Genomic DNA, 25,082 nt, shown 5'->3' on the forward strand with positions numbered 1-25,082 from the left:
CTCAACCCTGACAAGACTGAGTGGCTGTATGTGCCGGCATCTCGGGAAACTCAGAGGATTCCATCTCTTACTATGGGGGGTGAGTTATTACCCCCTGTAGATAGGGCCCGCAACTTGGGAGTCCTCCTAGACTCACAGCTTTCTTTAGAAGATCATATAGTAACTGTGACTAGGGGGGCCTTCACCCAGGTTTGCCTGGTGCGCCAGTTGCGGCCCTATCTAGACCAGGATGCCTTGCGTACAGTCACTCATGCGCTCGTGACCTCTCGGTTAGACTACTGCAACGCTCTCTACATGGGGCTGCCCTTGAGGACCACTCTGAGGCTCCAACTGGTGCAGAATGCAGCCGCGAGAGTCATGTTGGGGGTCTCCCGATACTCCCATGTTACACCTCTGCTCCGTGAGCTGCATTGGCTTCCAGTTGCCTTCCGGGTGAGATTCAAGGTGCTGGTAATGACCTTTAAAGCCCTACATGGCATGGGTCCGGAGTACCTTAGGGAGCACCTGCTGCCGGCATCAACTTCCCTCCGCCCAGTGCGCTCCCACAGAGAGGGCCTCCTCAGGGTACCACCGGTCAGAGAGTGCCGACTGGTGACCCCCAGGGGGAGGGCATTCTCTGTGGGTGTGCCAGATCTGTGGAACCGTTTACCGGTTGAGCTCCAGATGGCTCCCGACCTTCACTCCTTCCGACGTGATCTAAAGACCTATTTGTTTGAACAAGCCGGCCTGGTCTGATGGGTTTGGGATTTTATCACTGTTTTTATGTAATTTATCTGTTTTATTGGGCATTATGGTTTAATCTCTTCTTAATTTTTGTATTTCTGTATTTTAGTATTTATTGCCCTGTTCACCGCCCTGAGTCCTTCGGGAGAAGGGCGGTATACCAATTAAATTAAACAGCTGGACATCACATGGATGAATGAGAAAGAACAGTCAAGAAACTGTGATTATCATTCACCTTTCTTGGGGTCATTGTATGATAGTAGTATTGGATGTGAAAATGGGGACATCTAGATTTTAAAAGTTAAACTACAGTTGGCCTCAAGAAAGTTCATTTGCTGATGACCATGTCAACATACCCATATAACTTTCTTGGCAATGATATGAAAATGATTTGAGATTGCCTAATTCTAGGATATCTAGCTCTTATCAAAGCTGCAAGTTCAATACTACTTTTATTGAAAAAATATGTAACAGAATCTTGAAAATCTCCCACCTCCCTCTTCAGTTGAAATAGGGAGGGGTTGTCTTAGACTAGGGGTCTTCAAACTTGGCCCTTTTATGACTTGTGGACTTCAACTCCCAGAATTCCTCAGCCAACATGCCTGGCTGAGGAATTCTGGGAGCTGAAGTCCACAAGTCATAAAAGGGCCAAGTTTGAAGACCCCTGTCTTAGACATTTGCATATGTTACATTCCTGCTGTGGAGTTTGATTTCTTTTAACAGAATAACAAAGTTTAAACGGACCTTGGAGATCTTCTAGTTCCACCCCCTACTCAAGCATGAAACCCTATACCATTTCAGACAAATGGTTGCCTTCCCAGTGTTGAAGCACTCACAATTTCTGGAGGCAAGTCATTCTACTGACTAATTGTTTTAACTGTCAGGAAATTTCTCTTTAGTTCTAGGTTGGTTCTCTCCTTGATTACATCCACTGCTGTTTGTCTTGCCTTCAGGGGATTTGGATAATAGGTTGACTCCCTCTTCTTTGTAACAGCCCTCCAAATATTAGAACACTGTTATCATCTATTTATCTTTTCATTAAGCTAAAAGGTAAAGGTAAAGGTTCCCCCGCACATGCGTGCTAGTCTTTTCCGACACTAGGGGCCGGTGCTCATCTCTGTTTCAAAGCCGAAGAGCCAGCGCTTGTCCGAGGACGTCTCTGTGGTCATGTGGCCAGCATGACTAGCACGGAACGCTGTTACCTTCCCACCATAGTGGTCCCTATTTTTCTACTTGCATTTTTACGTGCTTTCGAACTGCTAGGTGGGCAGAAGCTGGGACGAGTAACAGGCGCTCACTCTGCTACGCGGCACTCGGGATTTGATCCACCAAACTGCCGACCTTCTGATCGACAAGCTCAGTGTCCTAACCCACTGAGCCACCGCGTCCCTTTCATTAAGCTAGACATACCCAATTCCAGCAACTGTTCTTTATATGTTTTAGCCTCCAGCCCCCTAATCATCTGTGTTGCTCTTCTCTGCAGACTTTCTAGACCAAGGGTATCAAACAGCTGGCCCACGGGCTGGATGCATCATCAGGAAACCACGCCCACCCCATTGTTGGCAGTGGCGAAAAAGCTTCAATACGTTGTGCAACATCATGTGACATCACGAGTTTGACATGTCTGTTCTAGACTCTCAATATCTTTTTTATATTGTGGGGACCAAAAACTGGATGCAGTATTCCAAGTGAGGTCTTACCAAGGGATTATAAAGTAGTACTAACATTTTATATGATCTTGATTCAACCCCTTTTATCTGACTTTTGTCTGGAAGAGATTCCTCCTCCTTTTTCTGAAGGCCATTCCCTCTTTTCTCTGCAGCTCTCTATAAAAGGCTGTAGAAAAAGATAGAAGCAAAGATAGAAGCAAAGAGCAGAAGAGGATGATCAGAAGTAAGGTGGAAGGACTTAACAATGGTGATGGCTGCACCGTTGGAAGACCTGAAGGATAAGGTAGGGCAGATTGTCATGGGAAAAAATCTGTCTTTGTAGTACTAAGAGCTGACAGTAATTTCATATGCAGCATTCAGAGAATCTCAGGGATCACACTAAATTGAAACCACATTTTTTCTAAAATATCTCATTAATAATCATACTATATTTTTAGTGGAGTGCTTTATCAATGTGCACATCCATTATACAGTGATAAAACACTGGGGTTTTTTTCTTCCTTTCAGTCTTGTCCAGTGCTCAGAGATTATGCAGTTTTCCTGCCAAGGTGTTTCAGAAGTGGCTTCCCCATTGCCTCCTTCCTAGTGCTGGGAGAAAATAACTAGCTTGGCTTTGCACCTAGGCAATATAGAACTTATGATTTTCCCATTTGTAGGCTGATGCTTTAACCATTACACCAAACTGGCTTTAAAAGCATGGTAAACACTGGTAAACTGACTTGATTCATAATACACATATGGTATACATGTATCAATATTGGTGTTTTTTTTAGTATACATCTGCACAGCTGAAAATCACTGCATGGAAGGAATCTATATACAGTTATATGAAGAATCATGCCAACTATTTTTGTAGGGTTTCATTAGTGGGTAAATTTGTGTCTCTAACACAAATTTAATAGTTAATAGTAAAAACTGTGGGAGATTCATTGTAGGAACACTGAATGTAGGGCAATGCAAGCAGAGAGAATGGAATGGGACTGCAGAGATAGTCTCAAAATGAACTTTTATTTCCAGAGACACAGATGCAAATTGTCCATCAGTTCATTGTCTAACATAGGGATCCTCAACCCCTGGGCCACAGACTATTATGAACTGGGGGACACACTTGGAAGTTAGCAGTGGGTGAGTGAAGTTTCATCTGGTTCCCCTCAGGTCCCCCTCAGATCATCAGGCATGAGATTCTCATAAGAACACAAACCTTACTGTAAACTGTGCATGTGCCCCCCCATGGAAAAATGTCTTCCATGAAGCTGGTCTTTGGTGACAAAAAGATTGGGGACTGCTGGTCTAACATATTTTCTTTGCTTCACTTTTTCCAACCTACTTTTTTCACTTACATGATCACAACCTGATTGACAGATTCAGCTCTAATTTTGTTCCCAATGATCTATCTTAATTACATCCTTATGGCTAACATATTTTCCTTTCTGATTTCTCAGTAGTTATCAGTATGAGACAGAAATAGCTTAGACTTGCACTGGAGACCTAAAGTAGGTATATTCAGCCAACCTAGCTTTCGTACCAATCTGACAGGTAATTCTGCTAGTAATTCTCACTCACACAATATCACACATTATTCTTGGAAATTTTAGTAGGGATTATGTGTTCATTTGGGCATTTTAGATCTGCACAGTTAGATCACATAGTTAAGATAAAGAACCTTAAAGGATTTTTTTTAAAAAAGCTGATGGATTAAAACTAAAATGAAATTATTGTTTAGCATGCACAGTGGAGGAATCAACAGTCAACAGAATGTCACCCACATAGGTAATTTTTAATTGTTCTGTTCCTGTAGATTATACAAAATTTTGGCAAGGCAATTGAGCTCGTCATTTGGCACTCTAATGTTGGAGTCACCAAGGAGTCCAGGAGCTTGACTGTGACAGGCTACCATAGCAGATGTACTGGAGGTAGAGAGATGTTTGTGTTGCTCTCTCCCACTCCAGCTGGTTTCTAAAAAAAATAAATAGGTGTGAAAAATAGCACAACATTCCTTCTGCCTCTAAAGCTTCTTCCCATTCTATCACACTTTGAAACGTCTCCATTCGCCCACTCTCAGTCTTAACAACAATTGAATGTTTATGCTAAATTGATGTCAGATTTTCCATACATTCCAATCTCTGCCCTGCCTTTGGAATTCTGCCAGTCACCATAGTATTAAGTCTTTCTAAAACCTAATACAATGACTGAGATTTAGCTAATAAGCTAAAACGAGATCAGTCTTTCTGTGGGAGAGCGTACTGGTGTACATATACACACATGCAGACATACAAGCACCTACAGCATATATGTATAATTCAATAGCATTTCCTGCAGCGCTGTGGCTATTCAGGATATGACTTGCTCATATTAGTGTTTTGTTCATTTGCCCACCTTTTCTCTAGAAAGGTGGCTTTCGCTTTGTCCTCAAATGAACAACCCATGGCCTGTGACAAGAGAGTGTGGCTGGCTTGAATTTTCATACCCGAAGGGAGACCTAAACTTGGTTCTCCCCAAACATAGTTGATTTTTTTTACCATCTCACTCTACTAATTCTTTGTTCAGTGTATAACACAGTATGAATATGCAGAGTTTTGAAGCATTGAAACTTTGAACAAAGGACCCTCTTGAAGGTAAACTACAAAACAAAGTGGTCACTTGCTTCTAAGCAGGGAAGCAACCATAATACTTTGCTCTTGCAAAATGTCATTGAGGATTGAAGATTGGCCTCATGTCCAAGTTCATGTGATGCATCACTAATATTCTGCATTGATCTGGGGGCAGGTTACAAAATTCTGCATTGAACCATAGAGCAAACTCTTCACATTCCCTCTGCCCTTCCCACATCATTACATGGATCTGGTTTCATCCTAGAAAGTGCTTTCAGGAGTATTTTATCTTTATTAAATTTAACTACTTGAATTATGTTCCTTACTACACGGGTCTTCTCTTCCATTCTTTTCATCAACACTTTCCTTGTTCTTAATATCTCAGTTGCTTCATGGTTCACATAAAGGGTCAGTTGAATATTAAGGGTTTTTTAATTTATTTCCATCCTAAGAATAAAATTAATGAGTATTCCTCCCTCTACACCACTGAAGAGTTCTTAAACAAGTCTCAGGTCCATCTCCTTACCTCTACTGAAGTGTGAAACTAACTGCTCTGGATTAACTATGGTATCCTTTTTTAAAAAAATAATAATCATACAACCTGTATCTGAGAGATGAATCAACTATTCTATATAATTCTTGCTGAAGTTGTTGAAAAAGTTTATGCCTTTGCTGGTTGCTTTTGACAAAAAAAACAAAACAAAACCACCCCATGATTGTTAGAGATGCTATTTCATCTCCTTTCTGAATTTACAATCTATTATATTCTGTGCAACTGCCAGCACACATTTCTTGAAAATCTAGGGCTTTTTTTTTCATTCTGTCTCCTACATCTGTGTTCTAGATAATATATGAACTCCCTTTCCCTAAACATCACCTCTGTTTTCTTGCCATTACTTTCTGCAAGGTTCCTTTGGAAATAAAGCAAATCCTTTTTTGCTGCTAGAGCAGGGGTTTCTGACCTGTGGGCAATGGCGCAGTAGCCCGTGGCCTAATTGCCTCTGGGCGGTGGTGGCTGGCCGGTATGCACCCATATGTGTGTGTGCATAGCCTCACTTGCATGAGCAGTGCTGTGAACATCAGGGATATTTGCAACCCCACTCACGTGAGCGTCGTTGGGGATATTTGTGGCCCAAATTGCATGATCTGTGTTTTGATGCTTGTGGCCCCATTTGGATGAGCATTGTTGTGAATGTCACAGATACATGTGCATGCACACGCATGCACATGTGTACCTGCCCACCCACAAAAATCATCCCCTCTTTCTCCCTCCTTTGGGCCGCTAACCTGGAAAAGTTGGAGAACTCTGCACTAGAGTAAACACTATGATTTCTTACCTAGTTTGCACAGACCTATGGATGAATAAATCTAGATTCATTCTGCATTGATTTTACATTCCTTCAAACATTTTTCTATTCCATCTAATATCCAAATTAGTTCGCATGTGCATATTTTCATAAAATGAAACTTTTCTCAACATCTTTATTTATGTATGCGATGTTTCTTAGCATTTTAGCATTAAAGTTCTACACCAAAGCCTGAACAATTTGCTAAGCACATTGATTTGTGCTTTAGATTGTAAGCCGCCCTGAGTCTTCAGAGAAGGGCGAGATATAAATGGGATTAAAAAAAGAAATTGGGGATATTTCAAATTAAATTGCTTCCCTTTTTTTTCTTTTTCTTTTTTTTAAAAAGCTGACTAAAACAAATTCCTTTATCCCTCTAGCAGGGGTGTCAAACATCCGGCCCATGGGCTGGATGCATTATACCGAAACCGCACCCACCCCAGCTCCAGCAATGGGGAAAAAGTCACAATATGTTGTGACACGTCATATGACGTAGCAAATTTGACACCCCTGCTCTATAGGCCCAATGAAATAAATAATCAGATTGTGACCAAAACTCTATAATCCTACTGAAAATTGACTTGCAAAGTTTTTATAATATCCATATCCGCATCAACATAACATTAATGTCCACACGGCCTTTGTATTTTTTGCCTTTCCTTGTAACTGATGCAAATAGCTGGAGGAACATCATGAGAGCATCTGAGAATTTTCCCCTAATAAGAAAGAATCTTGACCTCACACAGAAGATCCATTTATATAAGGAATAATTTGCATTTAAAATTGATTATGTTAGCATCTTTACTGGCTCTCTTACTTATCTTTTATAAGCTCCCAGTTTTCCATATTAAGCTACCATGATCACACTTTCATTAATCTATTATTCTTGATGTTTTCTTTTCTCAGTGACAGGCTAATTTTCCCCAGGCAAACTTTACATGTTCAGGTATAAACTAAGTAAAATAAGTATATTAAGCAAAAATTCTATTTTCCATATTTCTTCTCAGGGAGACATTATCTTACTAAGCAAAAACTAATGCACCTACTGCTGCTATTTCAAAATATTGAAGTGGCAATGGCACACTAGATGTTGCACAGATGTGACATGATCCTTCCCCAGAGTAGTTATTAAAAGCCAGGGAAGAAAACAATAAGCTGCACAAAGAAATGAAGTACTAAGGACAAAAGATGGGTTAAATGAAATAGATAAACTAGATGAGACAGACTATGTGATCCTACTGTGACCAAGGGCTTAAAAAACGGGTTAGAGACTTATGAAGTATGGGGAAGTGATAGGGATATGCTTGTTATTTCTCTTAATTCCTATTATGAATTTAGTTTTCCCACTTAGAGCATTAGATCGGAATGACAGTATCATCCTTTGCAACAAAAGAGCATTGGAAGGAGGCAACACTGCTGTGATTCACAGATATACAACCTAATGGTTGACCACTTCTAATCATCCTGGTTTTCATGGAATTGATTGGTTGGTAATCTCTATCCTGGAATATTCAGCATATGCCCATTTTAATCAAGTTCATACTGTAAATGGAAAGAAAAAATATATAACCTATCTACACTTACCGTGATTTGCTTTAAGATTCAATAGCAAGGAAAGTCATGTTTAACAGATATAGTTTGGCTGTCCCTGTTCAGCTGAATACAGATGCCATAATTTAACTCTATTTACTTGGAAAGGAATGTGCAACATAGCACATGGAAACAATAACCTAACTGCATCTTGAACAGGGGAAATGTGATCCACCATCATAAATAATAGATTGGGAATGGATAGATATGAAAAGACTTTAAATGTCTATGGCAAGAGGTGTCAAAAGAGGAGAAAGTGCAAAGCCATGTGGAACCTCAGAAAAGTTATGTGCAGATAGTTTCATAACAATTTGGTGGATCAGTGTTTCATGAATCAAATTATTGCATTATTGCTTTGAGATTCAGAAGTGGAGAAGGATAATTTAACCAGTTTCTATTTATTTGTACTTATAACAATTATGCATGCTGACTGGATATCTTCCATCCTGGTTGGAATTTCATAGCTTTGATTTCCAAAATGTGAATGCATGGTAGAAGATTATGGTATTAAATAAATTTAAGTTTCAGTGTGCATCATAACTTGCTTCTTCTTTCAGTAGGTTTCCTCCTTCTCAGAAGAAAAGGGGAGGATTGACAAAATTAAACCCACTCCATTTCACTTCCAGCATATTAGTGTCTCAGTGTATTTCACCTAGGCTCTAGGTTATTGCAGAAATCACAACAAATTCACACAAGCAAAACAAAGTTTTGTTAGTTTACAGTATATAAAATAACATGGGAGAGACAAAGATTATTAGTCAATGAGTGATTGCCCTGCCTAAATCAAATGATTGTTCAACCAAGGAACCATTTGTTGTCTCAGCTGCAATGTCTTAAGGCAGCTCTCCCCCAACTCTTATGGCTTGGCAGCCCAGCTGGGGGGGAGAGGGGAACTGGGCTGAATGAGTGGTGGGCTGATATGCATGAGTGGCAGGCCAGTGCACATATTTGCATGAGTGGAGCTGTGCATATGCATTGCACATGCATGCCAGGCCTGCTGCTCACATAATCTGATTCTGAATAGGCCATGGCCCGGTAATAGGCTATGGCCCAGGAGTTGGGGACCCCTGTCTTAAGGGAAAAAGGGAGAGGTTGTGAAAATTCCTGAGTATAAAAGGAGAACTTCCGGTTGATGATTGTGGCTACAACTTAATTCTACTCCACTATAGCTCAATCACATCCTGAGTAATATTGGAAAAAAATTTATAATCTACCTACTATCTGACTTGAACTAGTAAGTTATTTTATTTAGGAAAGAACATCACATTTCCTTATTAAAATCACAATTTTCTTTATAACCTATTTCTTCCTATCTACATAGCATTTGGCACCAATTTTCCCCATAGCGTAGACTACTCTTGCTATCCATGAGATCACACTTTATGCCAACATAAGACTTTTTTAAAAACCAGTTTTAAAAGAGCATACCTTAAACATCTCTGGGCCAATTTCTGTGAAATTTGACACACTTCAGCTCCTTATTAAATATATGGCTTACGTTTCAATTTCATTTAACTGAGCTGAAAATTTTTTAAAAAATGTCACTGCCATTGTTAGTTTTCCACACCCAAATTTTGGGGAAGACAGAACTCATTTTTTTTCTAAATCACATTTTAATTCAGGGATTGAATCAGATTAAAATATAGCTAGATTAACCCAAACTAGATCAGTCCATTTCTAGAATTCCAGACTGATACCTTGAATTAGACTGGATAATCTATCTATGCATATACTTAATTTCTTTCCTAATACTAAGACCACAGGAACAATGTTCCATATTAGCTATTCTAAAACTGCTAAGAAATAAGGCTCAGTATGATGGAAGAAAGCAGAGGCTGGGCACTGTGTGCTCCTTGGGTTGGAGCTAATCAAGGAGTTGTTGATATCCAACATCTGTATTGATTTTAGGTGTGAGCACTCTTAAGAGTTGTCATCAATCACAGGTAACCTGCAGTATATTTTGGAGAAGGAATCTTCAACTGAGTGTCTTAAAACAAATGTTAGATTAAGGAACTTCATGGAAAGTCACCCAATCCTTCAAGGATACCAATGCTTTGGACTACAAGTTCTTCAAAAAGGATTAACCCTGTTGCATTGCAATCAGTATTGCAATTAGCCGAAGTATTTAATGCTCATTGCTGCTTTTATTTATTTTAAATTGCCCTTTGATGCACTTCATTAGCCTTGCTCTCGAATTGCAACAATCTGTATTTCAGGTACAGGTAGTCTGAAACTTATGACCACAACTGAGTCCAAAACCTCCATTGGCAAGCGAGACAGTTGTTGTTAAGTGAGTTTTACCCCATTTTACAACCTTTCTTGCCACAGTTGTTAAGTGAATCACTGCAGTTGTTAAGTTAGTAACACAGTTGTTAGGTGAATCTGGCTTTGCTTGTCAGAAGTCACAAAAGCTGATTGAAAGACTCTGGGACACTACAACCATCATAAATATGAGTCAGTTGTCAAGAGTCTGAATTTTGATCACATGGGGATGTTGCAATAGTTGTAAGTGTGGAAAATGGTCATAAGTCACTTTTTTCAGTGCAATTGAAACTTTGAATGGTCACTAAATGAACTATTGTAAGTCAGGGACTACTCTACAGAGCCAATGCTGCACAACTTTGAATTCTGCCTTTTTTCCCCCCAGGGGTGAGGTAGGAGCTAAGCCTAGTATTACTTCTACTCATGCTGCTTATTTCCATGAAACACTCCCAGAAGCCTCTTCGGCAGTGGTAAGCATCTTTTCAGAAGCCAAGTACCACACTATTAAACAACTAACCCAAACAACTCCCAGGGCCAGAGCAGCCAACAATGCAATTGCTGCATATTTTCTCATTTTAATTCTTTTCTTCTTTTGTTGAAATATAGGCAGGGTCCTAAATTTGTCTTTTCACAGAACAATTATCATTAGAGTTGATTCACTCCCCATGATTCTCAATCCTGTCTTCTCATCACTCATACATCCAGCTGCCCTTTGGAGAATTTGTCTTGTCAGATGAAGCCCAGGGTGCTTGTTGCCTCATTATTATTTCCTAATTTGATTATGCTCTTTTCAACTCATTTGAAAAAGAGGGAAGAAAAGGCAGAGTCAAAGGCGTATTGATAAGGTTGGTATGAAATGGCAAGCAAGACAGATCGAGATAATGAACATTCCCCTTGAGCTTCAAAGAGAAAGGAAAGCCATGTGAGATTCTGTGCATGAGGGAACATTAATTAATTAATGTTGAAAATTACATTAATTTTCCAGAACTCAGTTACAAAGAAAGAATAAGAAAAATGTTTTAAGGTGATTGTGCAAATAATGGAGAGCCTAGTTTTGGTCGGTGAAAAATGATCTTACTAGCCGGGAGGTTCCTCCCACAGACCTTGTAATTTGCATATGGCATCTATCAATCAATCAATCAATCAATCTCTATCATCCATCATCCATTTTCTATCTGTCTGTCTATCTATCTATCTATCTATCTATCTATCTATCTATCTATCTATCTATCTATCTATCATCTATCTATCTATCTATCCATGCAAACATATAGACACACACACATTTACATACAGACACACACTCACACAGACACACACACACACACATTGCACTTTGTTTGCTGTGGCCCCTAAATGAACATGCAAAAACCCCACAAAACAAACAAATGCACAACCTATTTTTATTTGAATTAATGGGAAAGCCTTTAATATTTTTAAGAATTGAACTTACCTTCAAGAACAGTATATTTAATTTGGGAAGCTCACAGGTTCATCTTGTTTACTGAAGTCTGAAGGGGCATCTGTGACTTCAATCTTTTTTTTTTAATTAGTCCGTATGTTAATAACAGATCTGCCTGAACACAAATATCAATGGGTCAGTTATCCATTTTGTGGTAACTTCCCATTGCTACAGGATGGGTATATATGACAATTTCTAACTGGAATCACAAAGCAGAGACATTTTATGTCCCTGTTTTATCCTCTTCAGCTTTTTCCAATCAAATTTGGGACCAGGATATTTAAATGGTTATGTCTTTCCATTCTATTGAGGGAAGCACCATAAAATCACAGAGGACATCTATAGGAGAAACCTTTCAGTAGCGGCATAACATGAAATGCCTTGGCCAGTAAATTTGTCATTTCACCACAAAGGTAAAACCTTTTCATAGTTTTATTTGGCCTTTTGAATATATTTCAATGCACCTTTTTGTCTTCATTATTATTATTATTATTTTCAATTTGTTGTCAGCTTACAATGTACATATATTACAGGTTGTTCTTGACTTAAGACCACAATTGATCCCAAACTTTCTGTTGCTAAATGAGACATTTATTAAGTGAGTTTTGCCTCATTTTATGACCTTCTTGCCACAGTTAATAAGTGAATCACGGCAGTTGTTAAGTGAACTGGGTTCCCCATTAACTCTGCTTGTCAGAAGGTTGCAAAAAGCGATCACATGACGCTGGGACAAAGCAGACATCATAAATATGAGTCAGTTGCCAAGCACCTGAATTTTGATCATGTGACCATGTGGATGTTTCAATGGTCATAAGTATGAAAAATATTCATAAGTCACTTTTTTCAGTGTAACTTGAAATGATCACTAAACAAACTGTTGTAAGTCAAGGACTACCTGTATTCTTGTTGCCAAATTGTCATAGCTATCCAACTTGTTTGTTGTTGAAAGCTAGTCTTACTTTTTTTAAAAAATAGATCAACCTATAGGAAAAAGTAAAGGTTCCCCCGCACATGTGTGCTAGTCGTTTCCAACTCTAGGGACCGGTGCTCATCTCCGTTTCAAAGCCGAAGAGCCAGCGCTTGTCCGAGGACGTCTCTGTGATCATGTGACCGGCATGCCTAGATGCCAAACGCACATGGAACGCTGTTACCTTCCCACCACAGCGGTCCCTATTTTTCTACTTGCATTTTTACATGCTTTCGAACTGCTAGGTTGGCAGAAGCTGGGACGAGTAACAGGCGCTCACTCTGTTACGTGGCACTCGGGATTCGACCCACCAAACTGCCGACCTTCTGATCGACAAGCTCAGCGTCCTAACCCACTGAGCCACCGCAACTTAAATATCATTTATTCATGACCTGGTGAAAATGAAGTGTTTTTTTAAAAAAAAACCCATAAAGCATTCTAAATTTTCTTCTCACTAGAAAGATATCAATCATAATTTAATGTTAATACTAAGAGACAATTACATTCTGCAATATATATGTAACACAGAATTTCACAGTTCCTTATCTGCATTCTCTCTTCAAATTTACTGGCTTGATGAGATTACAAAGCATTAATTTAACAAAGCACTTGTTTAAAACTGATAAAAAAACCTTTGACTTTTCAGTTGCTGGAATTATTTTGAGAGGCAAGCTGCTGACAAGTTAGACAACTGTAGCTTTTATATGTCATACTGCCCTCAATCATTTTAACTACAAGAATCTCTCTATTGAACATACTTCCTCATACTTTGGTCCCAAATCTCCCGTTTCATCTTCTATCTCTTTTGATGAATTATTTTATTTTACTTGATCACATTTTTAAACCATTCATCTTGTTCACAGAGGGACATACAGAATTTTGAAATGATTCTGGGAAGCCTATGATTATGATGCCAACACCTTGAATTGCATCAGTAAGCCAAGTAGCAGTCTATGCAGATTGTAAAACAGCAGGGCCAGATACTTGTGGTGCAAAATTTCTCCTATCACTGCCACATCATCGCATTCTGGACTAGCTGCATTACCAGTGCAACACAGAGTGGGTACTATCATTTCCCTTGATATCCTGCATATATACTTTGCCTTCTTTATTTAAGTTGTTTTGCTATGACTAGAATAGTAGAAAGCAGTGAGCTGTCATCAATTCTCCACTGCCAACATGCAACAATATTAAGGAAGAAAGGCACTGAAAGTAATTCTACACTTCGGTTTACCCAGCCTTTGCAATCAGAACCCATTACCTCTTATTGCTCTTCCACAAATCATGGTTTTATTATCAAAGTTAAAAAAACAACCAACACATTTGCTTTGTAGAATGAGAAATGCATCTGTATAGATCCTGAGTTAATGCTGTTTTTTTCTCCTGTTGCCTGAAATTAAGAACTGTATTTTTATTAGTTCAGTTATTTATATACCCTCCAAAACTGCAAATAGCAGCATATCCATTAACAATAGTGTGAAAATCATTGGGCCAATAAAAACAATGATTATAGATATGTATGGGGAAAAATGTATCATTTGATTTATTTTGTGCCTAGGTCAATGCCATATATGCATATATGCATAAATCTGGTCTGTTTTCACATTGTTTCAATGCAGAAAAAGAGCAACTTCATATGAAATTGGATTTACTGTATATTTCTATATGTGGGCATAAAATGAATTTTGTATCAATAGTTTGAAATCTATGTTCTCTCAAAATGCACCCTTCTCATTTGTTTTCAAAATGCATTTTTAAAGCACAATTGATTTTTAAAAGAAAATGTAAAAAAATGGTGCTGCAATGTTCAAGAAGTCAACACATCACTCTGTCTGAATTTGCATTTTAATTGGGAAAATCCAAAATTGTGTTAGACCATAACTGAATTCAGAAAGAGTTATGAATTCAAGCATCCATGCATACAACTATAAACCCTGTAGGTATACCATTTCAGCTAGCATTTTGTGGAGCTGGGCATCAAAGATTTTGACCATGTCTGCTTCACAGGTATGACATGCAATGCCATCTGGAGGATAGCTTGGAAATTTTTTGGAAGGATAGTATGTAAGGGAAAGATACAATGGTCTGAGGTCCCAGGACTACCATATGGCCTTGAAAACTTTGAACATAGCCTCCAGAGTCCTTTCCTATAGTACTGCTGAATTTAAATGAGACAGTAAAGAGAAATTTCCACAAGTATGGAAAGTAACTATGTAAATTTAATTAAATTTCACTGAGATGAGAAGAGATCTGACTTATGTGCTGTCCTCACAATTTTTCCCTCCAGTCCTTGGCATGCCACTTGAAGACCAAGTATGTTCCCCATCACAAGCTTTGGGATGACATTGAGCACCTTCAGAAAACTTCAACAAAGACTCAACAATGATGTCATTAACCAATCAGAGCAGAGAATTCCTGAGAGGACAATCTGGCAGGAAATATTCTAACTTACTTACTTACTTACTTACTTACTTACTTACTTACTTACTTACTTGCTTGCTTGCTTACTTATTAAATGTATATGGCTACCCATCTCACCAAGGGTGAACTCTGGGTAGTATACAATAATCCAATAAAACTGCACATATATAAAAACATATGAATATATAAAAGGATAGTGTTAAAAATTACAGATGATTAAAATTAAAGTTAAAGTTAAAAATATATATAAAATCCAGGCATGGAGAGAATCAGCATATCCATTTCAGTAATGGAGTCACTGTTAAAGATACCCACTGATGAAAGTAGCATGTTCTGGGGAGACTGTCAAAAAGATGCCAAACTCACTGTCCTTTTATAGAGCTGTGAAATGCTAAACTTTGTAGTTGTCAGAGTATTTTGATCCAAAATCTGTTCACTGAGGGTTAAAATCCTCATTTATATAACAGCTAATTTAAATTCAGATTTCTATATTTTTTAGTTCTAAAGAAGGACATGCAGATTTAAAGCAGCAATTTTCTTGATCTAGCTGTTGAAAATTTGCTTTAGAATAAAATAATTTGCTGATATATGAGAGATTTGATTATATCATGATCTACACTTCAGTACTCTCACAAATGCTTATCTCAAATCTACTTATTGAGCAGATTGCAACATTTCAGCTCTAGCCATTTTTAGATGTTACTAATTTTTTGATCAATGTTAATTGGGGTTTGTTCATATTTCCTTCTCTTCCTATTAACTGCTGGCTCACTACTTCTTCTCTTTACTTTGGCTTCTGATTTCCTTCTTATTTTAACTGGCACCATCACTTTAATATGCTCCTGGAGCACAGGGGAACTGCCAGATGACTGGAAAAGAGATGATGCACTTAAAATCTTTAAAAAGGGGGAAAAAACTGGATGCAGGAATCTACAAGAGCAAACAGTTTGCTATCAGTACCTGGGAAAATCCTGAAAAGGTAATCAAACAGTGGGTTTGTGAGCATCTAGAAATGAACAAGGGGATTACAGCAAGGGTTTTGTTAAAAACAGATTATGCCAAACATAGTTTACTGCCTTCTTTCATAAAGTGACTAAATTAGTGGACCAAGGAAATGTGTGGATATAGTGTACTTAGATTTTAATAAGGCATTTGATACCCCTTCCAGATAGATATGCAGTTGGCTGACCAACCATGCTCCACTTAGAGTATGGTCCTTAATTGACCTATCTCCACATGGAGAGAAATATGCAGTGGGGTTCCTCAAAGTTCCACCTTGAGCCCCCTGCTCTTTAGCATCTTCATCAATGACCTAGATGAGGGGATTGAAGGGGTACTCAAATTTGCAGATGACACAATGCTGGGGCAAATTACTAACATTTCAGAAGATAGATTCAGAATTCAAATGGATTATGACAGATTTAAGTATTTGGCCCTGTCTAATAAAATGCTGTTCAGTGGCAAGAAGAGTAAGATCTTGTACCTATGAGAGGGATCTCACTGTCCTGATGGACCACCACTTAAGTATGAGTCAACAGTGTGCTGTATCTGCCAAAATAGCCAATGTAGTCCTGGGTTGTATCAATGGAAAGACAGTAACAAGATCAAGGGAAATGATAGTACCACACTATGTTGCACTGGTAATGCCATATTTGGAATATTGCATCCAGTTCTGGTCATCACAATAAAATATGCTGAAGCATAGAAAACTGAGGCCCTAAGAAGAGTGCAGAGAAGAACTACAATGATGATATGGAGTCTGGACGTTAAATCCTAAGAAGAGCACTTGAAGGATTAAGGTGTGGTTAGCTTCATTAAAAGAAGAGAGTTGGAAAACATGATAGCAATCTTTCAGTATATCAAGGGCTGCCACAAGAATGAGAGTGTTGATTTATTCTCCATAGCACCAGTGATAGGACAAGAAGTAATGGGTGGAAGCACATCAGAGGAAGATCCAACATGGAAATAAGGAGAAATTTCATGACAATGAGAACTATTAAGTAGTGGAAAAGCTTGCTTCCCAAGATGTGAGTGCTCCATCACTGGAGGTTTTCAAGAAAAGATTGAACAACTATTTGATGATATGATATGAGGATTTCTGCCTTTGGCCTTCTATTTAATTCTATATATAAAAGTAAAGGTAAAGGTTCCCCCGCACGTGCGTGCTAGTCGTTTCCAACTCTAGGGGCCGGTGCTCATCTCCGTTTCAAAGCCGAAGAGCCAGCGCTCATCCGAGGATGTCTCCGTGGTCATGTGGCCGGCATGACTAGACGCCAAAGGCGCACGGAATGCTGTTACCTTCCCACCATAGTGGTCCCTATTTTTCTACTTGCATTTTTACGTGCTTTCGAACTGCTAGGTTGGCAGAAGCTAGGACGAGTAGCAGGCGCTCACTCTGCTACGCGGCACTCGGGATTCGACCCACCAAACTGCCGACCTTCTGATCGACAAGCTCAGCGTCCTAACCCACTGAGCCACCGCGTCCCATTTAATTCTATATATGTTGCAACAAATGACATATTCCCTAAAACCTCTGACACTGCATTCTTCCTCTTTCCTTCCATTTCTCAGTTCACTGTGAACCATGTTCCTTATCCTTTCCACTATTTTCTTACTTCTTTCAGCTCCTTCATTTCTGTGTCATAGTATCTATTAACTTTTTAATTTGATTATTTACCCTTCTTTGCTTCAGTTCCTCTTGTAGCGGTCTAAATAAATCACAACTGTTTAAATCATGCACATTTTGCTTTGAATCCTATTTGTTATAATGGCCTTCTGGATACTATTGAGCAGTCCACAAAGCTTCCATAAATTAAGCCCAATGCATTTTAAAACCACTCAAAGTAGCCATTGTACAAATTTATAATCTAGTTTGTTTAGATATTTTTGTGTTTTCCTGAAATCTAATTTGTGTGCCGTTTTCATGCTGTATAGTTTATATACGGCCTGGCCTGATGGATTTGGGTTTTAATATTATTTAACTAATGTATTCTTATTTTATTGCCCTGTACACTGCCCTGAGTCCTTCAGGAGAAGGGCGGTATATAAATCTAATAAATAAATAAATAAATAAATAAATAAATAAATAAATAAATCATTGTATTCATTTTTGACTGCAGAATTCCTTTGAAGAATTCTAAAGAATGTTAGGACAATTGTCTGTCTGTATACTTATTGCTATGGAAAGCTGCATTTAAGAGATATACATTAAAAGCAATCAACAAGATTTGTTCTTTTTTACTAAGTCTATAGGTAGTTTTATATAGTCTCATGGTACATATTTGTAGAAGGATCTTCAATTGTTAACAACTCAGTAACATGCTTCTTGTGAGATGATCTGCCTGCTGAAAGTATGTTTTGTCCTTGCTTCAAGGAACTTAGGCTAAGGTTGAGAAGACTTCTTGTTTTATCTTCAAATCATTGCATATCCTTTTGAGCCTGAAACAGTGACTCGATCAAGGCTAAACACTGAATTTAACAGCTGAAGCAGGAACTGAATCTCACAGAATTATCAATGTCATCCACTTGCAGGTTTTACTTCACAGTCTTTGAAATATTTAAACAATGGAAACATAATTGAAACAAAGATAGATAGAGCCAAATAACATTTATAGCAAAATATATATATTTAAGCAAATTGCAACTGTCTATGTATATTGGGAATTGCAGAATACAGATCAAATTTCTAGCATTCAAATGAACTAAGATTGGTATCCACTGAGATTCAGATTCCATTTTCATTACAGCTTTGTAGGAATATTCCAACAGCATTAGAGATGATAAAAGGTAAAACTGGCATTAGATGGCAAGATTTTTTTTTGCACTATGCAAATACGTTTGCACATGATTCATGTAAAATAATATGGTACCATTCTTGGTGGAACAAAATGAACAAATATTTATTTTTTTCTGACTTTGGGGGGGGAAAGGATTAGATCTAATTATGACATGTTTATATTAAATAGTTTTTTTGATATCCTACTTGGGTTGAGTTTAAATTTGTTTAACTGTTGTGAATAGTACAGGGAAGAATAGAAAGCAATGAGTTTTAAGGATTATACTTTCTCTCCTGTTTTGGGAAGTAGCCTCCACCACTTTGTACAGGCTGCACTGAGCTATATTTGAATGAATAAAGTTCCAGTCTTAATTAGCCATGTTGTCATATGTGTTATAGAACAGAGTATGATTTTCTCTTTGGATCTGCTCTCATTCTGGCATTTCCCTGTCAGTTAAAAATAATGAACCTGAAGGCTGAGTGACATTGATGCACACACACATTATAGCTGCAAACATCAGCCGGAAATACCAGAAATGCAGGATTGGCCATTAAGCAGAATGAAACTGCTACTTCAGGTGATGGCACTGGATGCATGGTAAATTGGGGCCAAGCTTCTGCAACCCAACTGACTTATGACTGAATTGGATGCAATACATTATATATTTTGGATATAAATTACATTGGCTACCAATTTATTTGGGGACAATTCAAGACAGTAGGCTGAAATTGCTTAGTATTGGGATATTTGAAAGGTTCCTCCTCCTATATGACTGTAATTTATATTGCTTTAGAGCAGGGGTCTTCAAACATGGCCCTTTTATGACTTGTGGACTTCAACTCCCAGAATTCTTCAGCCAGCTGGCTGAGGAATTCTGGAAGTTGAAGTCCACAAGTCATAAAAGGGCCAAGTTTGAAGACCCCTGCTTTACAGATTCTTCTGTATCTCCCAATTCCAAGAACCTATGTATTATAAGTAGCAATAGCAACTTATATATCACTCCATTGTGCTTTTACAGCACTCTCTGAGTGGCTTACAATGTCAGCATATTGCCCCCAACAATCTGGGTTCTCATTTTACCAATCTCAGAAGGACAGAAGGCTGAGTCAACCTTGAGCCCCTTCAGGACCGAACTCCACACTATGGCAGGGTTAGCCTGCAATACTGCATTCTCACCACTGCACCACCATGACTGCTTAAAATAATAGTCCCACATACAATTTAAAAATGCTTATCACAGGTAGAAATTCTTCATTCCAATGGGCAAGGGCCACATTAATCTGAAATATCAGGCTTAACACTCTAGATACAAAGCTCTTCCAGGGCAAGGTGATTATATTCCTTAAAAGAGAATATTTGTAGGTCAGGATTGAAATGAAGGGCACTTCATGCTCTCTGAACTTGGTTGTTTTCTTGCTGACATTTCATTATACAAACTATAGTAGCTGGTGCAGAATGCGGCCGTGCGAAGTTGTGATGGGGGTTTCCCGATACTCTCATGTAACACCTCTACTCTGCGAGCTGCATTGGCTCCCGGTTGCCCTCCGGGTGAGATTCAAGGTGCTGGTGATGACCTATAAAGCCCTTAATGGCTTGGGTCCGGGATATCTGAGGGAACACCTGCTGCCAGCATCAAGTTCCCTTCATCCAGTGCGCTCTCACAGGGAGGGTCTTCGCTGGTAAAAGATTGCCAGTGGATAACACCCAGGGGGAGGGCCTTCTCAGTGGGTGCGCCTGCTCTCTGGAACCAGCTGCCTGTGGAGCTTAGGACTGCCCCCGACCTTTGTTCATTTCGCCGGGACCTGAAGACTTGGCTCTTTGAGCTCTCTGGCCCAGGCTGAGAATTTTAATTTTAATTGGGTTTTTTATTTTTTCAGGGATTGATGTAATTTTTTAAAATTGTTTTTAACTTTTGTATTTCTTGTTTTAAATATCCTGTAAACCGCCCTGAGTCCTACGGGAAAGGGCGGTATATAAATCCAATAAAATAAATAAATAAATAAATAAATAAACTAGGTAACATCATCAGTGCTACCATTTTTTTCAGCAAGAAAACAACCAAGTTCAGAGAGCACCAAGGACCTCTTTTTATATTTCTTCCATTAATTGCTGCAGCTTCCCCATTGGTTGTATGGTGATTACACATTATCCAGGTGACCAAATTTAATTTGCTATGGGTTGATTCTTAGTAAAGGAACAAAGTCAGATGTCTTTCAATGGATTCTGCTGTATCTGATAAAGATTTGTGGTGATGTCTCAATGCCACTCATATTATATAATCCCAACAAAAGTATAACAGATGAAAAATTGCTATTCTCATTTTCTTAACAGGACTATATCACAATAAGTACTAATATCAGTGAATTCCCAATTATGATTGTAAGTCGATTGTAATCTTAGATGACCATGCTACCTTTGCCTTGGGAAGCTTTGTTTATTTCAAACGCAGGGAAGACCAGAGGCAGGGCTGCAGTTTTCTCACCATTTTGTCCCCTTCCCAGATCTAAACATCCAGCAGACTGGTAAAATGCATATAAGGCCATAGAAGATTTCTGGCAACACCACTGCTGTGTCTCTACTCAGAAGAAGAGTAGTCTTCTGCCCTACAGTAATTCTCTTCTGCTAGAGGTGGCTAACAACAGGTAAACAGAAACAATTGTTTGCACTGTAGCCAGTGAAATCAAGTCACAAAAGCTGACTCCCCCCCAAAAAAACAAACAAACAAAAAAACCAAAGCAAACCAGCAGAGAGCTCTGTGCGATTGTGTGTGAGTGCATGCATTCTTTGCAGGTGATGAATAGGTCAGCAGAAGCATCATAGTCAATTACCAGCAGAAAACAGTGAGGCTTGGTTGGGTTGGGTTTTTTTTTTAAAAAAAAACTGGCTAGCAAGCAAGAAACCACATGTGCCTTTGAAGCCTCTGAGCATATGCAAAGATGAGCCCCGCCTCAATAGCATCATGGTGCAAACACATAAAGGAGGAGCTTACAGAGTGACAGTGCTGCAAGGCAGGGTTTGTTAGAATTTGCCCCACATTGCTGCAGACAGCCTTGGAAGCAGTAGTGTCTTTGGGGAAGGGCTGCTTGGGAAGGAGTGTGAAGAAAGAAGAGGTCTCTCAGGTCAAAAAGCTGGGTGCCCCTTCTCATTGCTATCCTATTGGGCTGATTCTGCAAAGTTGTTCCTAGGCTAGAGTTCTCTACACAACGCAGTTGCCACAGTAGACTCTTTGGTGTGATATACTGTAGATATGCCTGCTTTTTTGAGATAATAATTTCCCTTGCTTAGGGAGTGAAGTTTGCAGACTTCTGGTTTAACATAGACCCAAATATTGTCAGCCAGGCATTCTCTTATTCTGACATACAAGTATATGGAAATCTATTTTTGAACAAAATTGCCTTACAGCAAAAAAAAAAAAAAAAGACAAATGACTGCAGCCCCTGTCTTTGAGCCTTAAGAAAGAAAATAACATTTTTGGAAGTTATGATGACAATTATTCTGGTTTTTTTTTCCTTAGTATATTTATCATTCCAGAATCTACAAATTGGAAAATCTTCTTTCTGTCTCTCTCTTTTCTTCTGTGTCTCTTTCTTCTAAAATAATACAGATGGCACTTACAGAAGCATGGAATCATAATTATGGAATCATAATTAACAAAGTAGTACAATTTTTAAAAACAAACACGCAGATAGATCACAAGGGAAAAAATGGGTTTAATGCCAGGTTGTCTGAAATTATTTCAATACATGCAAAATTATTTCAGGTTTTGGCGAGTGGTCCTAGTAGATATATCTTGCAAAGCTATAGATGAGAGAGAGAGAGTTTCTTCATAAAGTAGCCTTTTTGCTGACTGCAAAACTGTTAATGTGCTTCTCATTGTTGCTTTAGAAGCATCAGTCTCAGCATTCTATAATCATTGACTCACAGAAGAAGCAACCACCATAGTGCTAAGAAATCAAACCAGGCTGGAATATTTATGCAAAAAGAATAGCAATAGCACTTAGACTTATATACTACTACTACTAATAATAATAAGTTGGAAGGGACCTTGGAGGTCATCTAGTCCAACCCCCTGCTCAGGAAGGAAACCCTATACCATTTCAGACAAGTGGCTGGCCAGTCTCTTCTTAAAAACTTCCAGTGTTGGAACATTCACCACTTCTGGAGGCAGGTTGTTCCACTGGTTAATTGTTCTAACTGTCAGGAAGTTTCTCCTTAGTTCTAGGTTGCTTCTCTCCTTGACTAGTTTCCATCCGTTGCTTCTTGTCCTGCTTTCAGGTGCTTTGGAGAATAGCTTGACTCCCTCTTTTCTGTGGTAGCCCCTGAGATATTGGAACACTGCTATCATATCACCCCTCACCCTTCTCTTCATTAAACTACACATACCCAATTCCAGCAACCGTTCCCTATATGTTTTAGCCTCCAGTCCCCCAATCATCTTTGTTGCTCTTCTCTGTACCCTTTCTAGAGTCTCGACATCTTCATGGTGCTTTACATCCCTCTCTAAGCAGTTTACAGAGTCAGCGTATTGTTCCCAACAATCTGGGTCCTCATTTTACTGACCCCAGAAAGATGGAAGACTGAGTCAACTTTGAGCCAGTCAGAATCGAGCTCCTGGAGTGAGCAGTGTGCCACCAATGCCCAAATAAATATCTTTATGGAGTTTTTTTCCTCATATTAAACAGAGCATGGTCATAATTTCACCATAAATCTTCCCATTCAGTATAGGTGTCCATATGTGAAAGGGCTAGGAATGGAAGAGAAAGGACTAAAAGGAAGAGCAATAAGCCTTATTTTATTAAGGGAGGGCCTGGTACTAGCAATAAGATTCAAAGGGACTTAAATACTTAAAAGATAAGACTCAAATACTTAAAAAAAAGAAGATTCAAAGGGATGTAATTGGTACTAGGCCACAGAGTGTGCTTTCAGCAGTGAGCAATAGCCTCACTACAAACTTTAGATGGGAGCAGGTCAATAATTAAATGCAATTTCATCTCATTTGAATCTATATTTCGCAATGACTGAATAGATGATGATTCCTCTCATCATGCATTTAATAATTTCACTTTCTATCACATCACTTGGTGACAATGATCGAGGTGCCTCTTTCAGCCACTTCAGAGAGTCATTGAATGTGGTGTGCAACTCACATTGTGTCCCTCTGTCTCACATCAGTAACAGTCGAGGTGTTTTAGTTCTGGCCATCAGACTAAAGGATCCCCTCACTACTCAAACTGTAGAGACCCAACACCTCTCTTCCTCCAAATATTCACTGGGGACATTGATAAAAAGTAAGATAGTTGAAGGGTCTCACCAGGGAAACACATAATCTCTCACACTTCTCACATAAACGGTGATAGTTAAGAATCTAATTAGCTGAACTGAGAAATTCTTTCCTTTCCAAATTACTGAGTAAGCTGGGGTGGAAATGCAGCCAGGCCAATACTTGGCCTAAAAATCATCATGCAACTAATCCTGAATTATTTGCAAGGCAGGATAGGTGGGTTATTGTGGGACTGAATAAAGCACAGGGTTCGGCAAAGGTGTTATTAAGTAGTTTGTTAATTATTGCCAATTATGTAGGAAGGGAGACTTATAATGAGTCACTATTTCTCCATGAAGCTGGGGCAATACCTGTGTCCAGATGAAAGCTCAAGTAGCAGTTCTATTTGTAATAAATTGTTTTTGTTCATACTTGTAGTTTTCCATGATCAGGGAAATGTAGATGGAATTCTTTCTTCCTGAGAAACTAAATATGATGAAATTGCAAGCCAATATGCCTGTATCCGAAGACATCGGTCTTTAGTTTCACTTAGCTATACAGCTAATTAAGGTATAATTCCAGCTCATTATGATAAAATACAATTGCTTTATTAGGAGGATATTTAATTAGCATTAGCTCTAGCCACTTTTTTCCGGTGAAGAAGGATTCATTCAGTAATGGTTGAACTTCACTGCTAGGTTTATAAAATCCAATTGCAATTTAATGAGCAAGCTGATTGTCTATATAGCAGTCAGGGAAAAGGCACAGGATTAGGTACTAGGATCATTGATTTCATGGGCACTGGAACAGATGCACAAATAATTGGTAACACACTTGAAGGACCAGTATTGTTGTGGCATTGTGAAATGTTCAAGCTGTCTGGCTACTCATTCCCATGCTTTCCTGTGATGGTCACTTTTTTCATTTCTGAAGTTAACATAAGGAATTGATGCTTGCCTGTCCTCCATAATCACACTACAAAGACTTTTTCTTTTTCATCACATTGTGAAATGT

The 25,082-nt window shown here is 38.7% G+C and overlaps 1 protein-coding gene across 1 annotated transcript in view; it reads right to left on the reverse strand.

Moving 5' to 3' along the window:
• Positions 1-25,082, reverse strand: part of LRFN2 (leucine rich repeat and fibronectin type III domain containing 2) — a gene marked incomplete at both ends in the record, with an annotated part of 85,261 nt that overhangs the window by 2,790 nt on the left and 57,389 nt on the right. The window lies entirely within an intron of this gene.

The sequence above is a fragment of the Vipera ursinii genome, assembly GCF_947247035.1.
Source record: "Vipera ursinii genome assembly, chromosome: 1".
NCBI lineage: Eukaryota > Metazoa > Chordata > Lepidosauria > Squamata > Viperidae > Vipera > Vipera ursinii.